The following is a 6,548-nucleotide window of genomic DNA, read 5'->3' on the forward strand; positions in this document are numbered from 1 at the left end:
TGTTTATAGAACTGCAGGTGTCGGGTTAGCCTGAGGGTTACGGGCTAAGACAAAACATCTGAAGCTGGCCTTTACAGGTTAATGGGTTGGGTCAGTAAACGCTTGAAAGGTGGACCACATTGATCTTGTACTGTCTTTTGCCACAAATATCCAGATGAGGCTTTTGTTAAAAAAACACACGCTTATTCATAAATGATTCGGTCTGTTTTGCGGGTGACCTTAGCAACACACAACTCATTGCTGCTTCCTCCTTTTATTTTCCGCCAGTCTCTGGGTCAGTGCAGCTCACATTTCCATATAAAGGCAGCTGTGGGGCCTCAGAGCCTGTGTACATTTTATTAACTGCAAACTCTGGGGAAGAAACAACAGCACCCAGTACAACCAAAAAAGGACAACTCCAAGCTGATCTGCTGCGGGTGGAGCAGAGAGGAGGGAGGAGGCAGCTCAGGACAGACTAGTGGGCAAACACAACAGGAAAGCTTTAAGGGGAGAAGAATCTGTTTCCTTTTAACCCTCTCAGCTCATATCAAGTCTTTCAGTGCAGCACTGGGGATTCTGAATCCCGCTTCACTTCACAAAATAACTACTGTGTGATCGACAATCATCAACCTGAAACAGGGCTGTTGCCATGATGAGTAATTCCAGCATTTTCCGTTTGTATTTCTGATTTCTAACAGTATTGTGCTTTTTGATTAACTACTGTCACTTTTGTGACAGCTTTCCTATAAACTAACATTGACCATTTGATTCCAGGGCTAAGGTTTCCTTTAAGCGGTTAACATTCTTGAGTCCTGTAATGATAGCACGTTACTTTTGATAGTAGAGGACAGGATCCATTGGTCAGTTGTACTTCCATCTTGAGTTAATCTCAGTACAGTATGAGTGCAGAAAATAGCTTTAGACTACAGGTAGTAAATACATTTCACATAAAACATAACAGTGAACTAGTTGTCATTTCCCAAGGTGGGGAATTTCAAGTCTAGAGGGCACATTTTTAAACTGAGAGGAGAGAAATTTTAAAAAGACATGAGGGGCAATTTTTTTACACAAGAGGATGGTTTGTATGTGGAATGAACTTCCTGAGGAAGTGCTAATGTGAGTACAATTAAAATGTTTAAAAGACTTTTGGATAAGTACATGACTCGGAAAGGTTTGGAGGGATATGGGATAGGACCAGGCAGGTGGGACTAGTTTAGTTTGGATTATGTTTGGCATGGACTGATTGGACTGAAGGTTTCTGTTTCTGTGCTGTAAGACTCTGTGACTAACTGTATATTAAAGTATTAATACTGAACACTGACTTTCTGAGTTATTCCATATTGTGCTACAGCACTTGTGCCTATACCATCTTGAAAATGCTCACAATTCTTTTCCTGCCCAACCTGCATGTTGAGGAATGTGCACATCAAGGAGAGAGTTGCTGCATCAAAGAGTCAGCATTATTACAATTGTAGCTAATATAACCCAATCTGTAAACGACAACAGTTTTTTGTAACACAAAGTGCCTTTCCTCAGCCTTTACTGCTTGTTACTCCTAACCTTGAGGATTAACTGTGCAGCCTGTAAATGCACACAAGGCACTTCCGCAAAACAAAGCAGCTAAGAGCAACAACATGTGCAGGACCAGGCACAAGGTCATCTCCCACTACTCTCTTGGCATAATATCAGAGATTCTTTTAACCCCTCGTTTCTCTCCTGTAGGTGCAGGAAACTCGAGACTGCACAGCCTCAAGTCTGAAGCAAAATTATATGACATAACTCCGAGGTTTACAAAGATGCATTGCTCTACTGCGGTGAACAGTTACCAACTTGTTTCCATCTCATTACTCATCGGAAAGAATTGCTTGCTTGCTCTTGGTTTCACAGCAGTCTGCCTTTTCTATCCTTCCCTTCCTTCATTCAATTCATGAAAGAATTTATAATCATATCACATCTCAGGTCGTCTCAGACTATTTCTAAAGTATAGTCACCATTAATGCATTCAATTTGCACACAGCAAGCTCACTTAAAGTCAATGACCAGATAACTGTTTGATTTTCCAGAAGTGATATTTATAACTGAACTCACTAACGCATCCCATGTTGACTGAATAAAATACACTGCTGGATGTGGTGATGAGGTATATACAGACCAGGAAGGTTAAACATAGATAGAGCTAGCTAATTTTAGCGAGTGTACTTTGTATAACCAGTCTAAATCTCATGGATTACAAAGGGAAAAACTTCACAAAGACCAAGTCCTGATTGCTATTGGTGGCTTTTGCTGGAACATGAGCCTACATATCAACTGAGGAGAAATTAAATTTCATTGTGGTGCTTCTCCTGGTAAATTAGTTTGTTAGCATCCACTGTCTTTTATTCCACACAAGGAGCTGTCATTTTGTCCCTGGTCCATATAAGACCATGGCCCAGCAGGAAGAAGTGCCCTCAGGAGAGTAGGGAAGAAAACTACAATGAAAAGATGGTGGTGAAAGAGAAATTCAAATCTATTAACAGTCACTGGGCTCAAAACAGTAACTCTTTCTGTCTCTTTAGATGCTGCCAGAAACTGCTGAGTTTCTCCAGCACTTTGCTTATTTTATTTTCTCACCACCTGAGAATCACTGCAGACCATAGACAGAATAAGCTTCTACGTTTTTTGTGGTCTTGAAAAGGAATTATCATCAGGATACAGGTAAACTTTGGAAGGTTGAAGTAAATTTGCAAACATCAAAGCCTTCAATGACAGTCCGCACATCCAAAGAATAAGTGGACCCAAAGGTCAACTATACTTCCAGTCAGTTGTCAGCTGAATTATTGCCAATGGCATTGAATCTGGAGTGGAAGAGATTTGACTGTTAAAAGCAAGTCTCATTTCTGCAGTGAGTTGCTGAATTGACATTTGATTCACTTCCATTATTGTGAACTGAACTTAGTTGATGCCCCCTACTGCATGATCAGAGTATTTATCATTAATTGTACCCATTTACAGCATCACACATGCAAATCCTACAGGATTATTTGAATGGCAGGGAGCATATCATCATGATCACTGGCACCCCATAACCATTTAATGCTCAGTCGGGATTAATTGCCTAAGGACAAGACTTCCACCCCCATCTATGGAGGAAGCCCCAGCTTAGAAAGAGAGAGAGAGAGACTAGACCCACAGTGCCACATTTGAGCAATGGCCGGTTCTAGAATTGCACCAGAGGAGAAGGATATGAAGGCTGAACAATTTAAACACAAGGGTCCTTTCAAGAAGACCCTAGCGAAGGGCTGAGGAGCATGATTTGAGAGGCTTGGTAGATGGAGACAGATGATAAAAAGGGGCTGTAAGGCCTTGTGTGGGCACAGGGGACTCCAAAGTCTCTCATCATTTGCATATAACCACTGCCACTTGCCCAACACCTGCCTACACAGGAAATATTGCTGTGCTACCTCCCCAGTGTGCATTAAATATATTTAAGTAGATCCAGGCTTTTGCATGAAGCGTAACAGTGATGTAACAACACCATAATTATATGGAGGAATATCAGTCCTTTAGTTTCGACTGAAAACTTGTTAACCTCAACACCAGGACTCATAAATTACATGTAACAGCAGAACAAAGTTGGGGAGGCAATGGCAGCAGTGGTAATGTCACTAGACTCATAATCCACAGACCTAGATTAATGTCCTGGGAGCATGTGTTTGAATGGCACAGTGGCAGATGGTGAAATTTGATTTCAGTAATAAGGTAACCCAATGGCAACCACTGCTGACTGTTTCATTGATGCCCTTTAGAAAAGGAAATCTGGCATCCTAACCTGTTCCGGCCAAAAGTGACTCCAGCGGTTGATTCTTAACTGCTCTCTAGGCAATTATGGATGGTAATAAATTAGATTTAAAGAGTCATGGAGTCATACAGCATGAAAACAGATCTTTTGGCCCAAGCAGTCCATGCTGACCATGTTCCCAACCTAAACTAGGCCTGCTTCCCTGCGTTTGGCCCACATCCCTCCAAACCTTTCCTGTATTTATCCAAATGTCTTTTAAGTGTTGTAACTGTACCTGAGTCCACCACGTCCACTTTTGGCATAGTCAGCAATGTCACATCCTGTGAATAAATAGAAGAAGCATTTAACTTAATGGCTGCTATGAAGGACTCTCCTTTTCAACCTCTCTCCTTGCCAGAGACGTGGTGACCCTCAGGTTAAGCAACTACCAGTCATCTCTCTCTAACGAGATTCTGGCATCGACTGATAAAACTTACTTACTGTGGTGACCTTACTTGCCAAAACGTGATTGTGCTGCACTGTATCAGCAGAGACCAAATGGTTTCTTGGATGAATCTCTATCATTCCATAAAGTTTCGCCCTGCTTCAATCTGGAAGAGAACAAGTGAGATTCCAAAACTGGAGTTGAGACTAACACTGTATGCTATCTAATTTTATTCTGAATAATTATAAATTCAATCAATTTTAGAAATATAGGAAATAGGAGCAGGAGTAGGCCATTCATTCTTCATTCATTATGATCATGGCTGCTCATCCAACTCAATGGCCTGATCTTGCTTTTTCCCCATATCCATTGATCTCTTTAGCCCTAAGTGCAAAATCCAACTCCTTCTTGAAATCACACAATGCTTTGGCCTCGACTTCTTTCTATGGTAGCAGGTTCCACAGGCTGACCATTCTGAGTGAAGAAATTTCTCCTCATCTCAGTCCTAAATGGTTTATACCTGTATTGTTCGACATGACCCCTGGTTCTGGACTCCACTGCCATGCATTTACTTGTCTAGTCCTGCTAGAATTTCATAGATTTCTATGAGATTCACCCTCATTCTTCTGAGCTCCAGTGAATATAGTTCTAAAAGACTTAATCTGTCCTCATATATCAGTCCTGCCATCCCAGAAATCAATCTAGTAAACCTTTGCTGTACTCTCTCAATATCAAGTTCATACTTCCTCAGGTAAGGAGACCAAAACTGCATGCAATATTTACGTAAATTAATATATCATCTGAATGTCTCTATTCTTTGTTGATGTGAATTTACTGTTTAAAACAAAATTCAAGATGAAACTTTAAGCCTTTTTCCAGTTGCTGACATCTGATTAAATGTATCAAATGGAGTTTCAAGGTTAGCAATGTCGTTCAAATTGTCAAAGCAACGTAAGTTATTGGAATATCTGCAGAAATTGAGCTTTTCATTGCTATCAAGTTGCATTTATTATCTGAAAACACAATTATTTCAGATGTCAAATCAATCGTGAGTTTCAAAATAAAACAGGAAGTGCCCATCTTCATTCAACAACATGTTTTTTTTTAATCAGTATTTCTGTCTGAGACGCAAGAAACCCACATTTAGTCATATTTCACCAACTGCAGGTTGCTGGACAGAAATATGTACAGATACTGGTGGCCGCTGTGTAGACAGTTTAATCCCAAAGTGACATTCAGTAACACAAGGCAACAACAATGAATTGCATTTATATTGTACCTTTAAGTGATAAAATGTGCCAAAAAGTTCCAGTGGATGTAATTGGGCAAAATTGCACTGAACCAAAGAGACAAACATGAGAATAGATGATCACATATGCAGGAACTGATTTTTAGACTCCAGTGAGGTTGGGAAAGAATTGTATGAGTGCTAAAAATAGCACCATAGTCTTTATTCTTTTCCCCGGATCCATTTTCCCAGAGGTGGGATCTGGTGTGGCAGTTATCCACTAATAAACATAGTGGGTAACACTAAGGTGGCACAGTGGCTCGCACTGCTGCCTCACAATGCCAGGGACCCAGGTTCGATTCCAGCCTTGGACATTTGTCTGTGTGGAGTTTGAACATTCTCCCTGTTTCCTCTGGATGTTCCAGTTTCCTCCTGCAGTCCAATGATGTGCAGGTCAGGTGGATTGGCCATGCTAAATTGCCTTAGTGTGCAGGCTGGGTGGATTAACCATGGGAAATGTAGGGTCACAAGGATTAGGTGGGATGCTGTTCGGAGGGTTGGTGGGCTGCAAGGCCTGATCCCACACTGTAGTGATTCCATGATTCCAACTAATTAAGGGCCTGTTAACAGAGGCTGGCTGACATTACAGGATCTGGGACTTGTTTAACTGCCTGCAAGTGGCACCCCTTTGCCCAGGCTGGGCAGCAATGTCTCAGACAGCACTAGAAGGGACCTCCCATCCTGCCTGAAGGCAGCATGAACTCTAGCCTGCCCCATGGAGGAGATTCTCCCTTCCTGCCCTTAAAACAGCGCTGGCCCAGCTGGAAATACCAACTTTTTAATTAAAGTTCAAAACTTTGCAGACAGAATACCTCCATTATAAAACAAGCTCACCTTCATTTCCAAAGCAACCTGCAACACTTTCGAATTAGAAGACCTCTGATTGGGTCATCAGCTTTGAGGGCCAGCCCACCATCTCTGATTGGACAGTGTGCCCAGCCTCCGGTCATTCATGGGCAGCTCTGGGTAAAATCACAATGAGTGAGTCTTTCTACACATTCAGGCTCTGAACTCCATCTGAGCCTGACAGAAAGGTTTAGAAGCCCAGAGGACATTCAATTTTTAACCGAGGAGGAAGG

This window comes from Chiloscyllium plagiosum, chromosome 24 (genome assembly GCF_004010195.1).
Source record: "Chiloscyllium plagiosum isolate BGI_BamShark_2017 chromosome 24, ASM401019v2, whole genome shotgun sequence".
NCBI classification, from domain to species: domain Eukaryota; kingdom Metazoa; phylum Chordata; class Chondrichthyes; order Orectolobiformes; family Hemiscylliidae; genus Chiloscyllium; species Chiloscyllium plagiosum.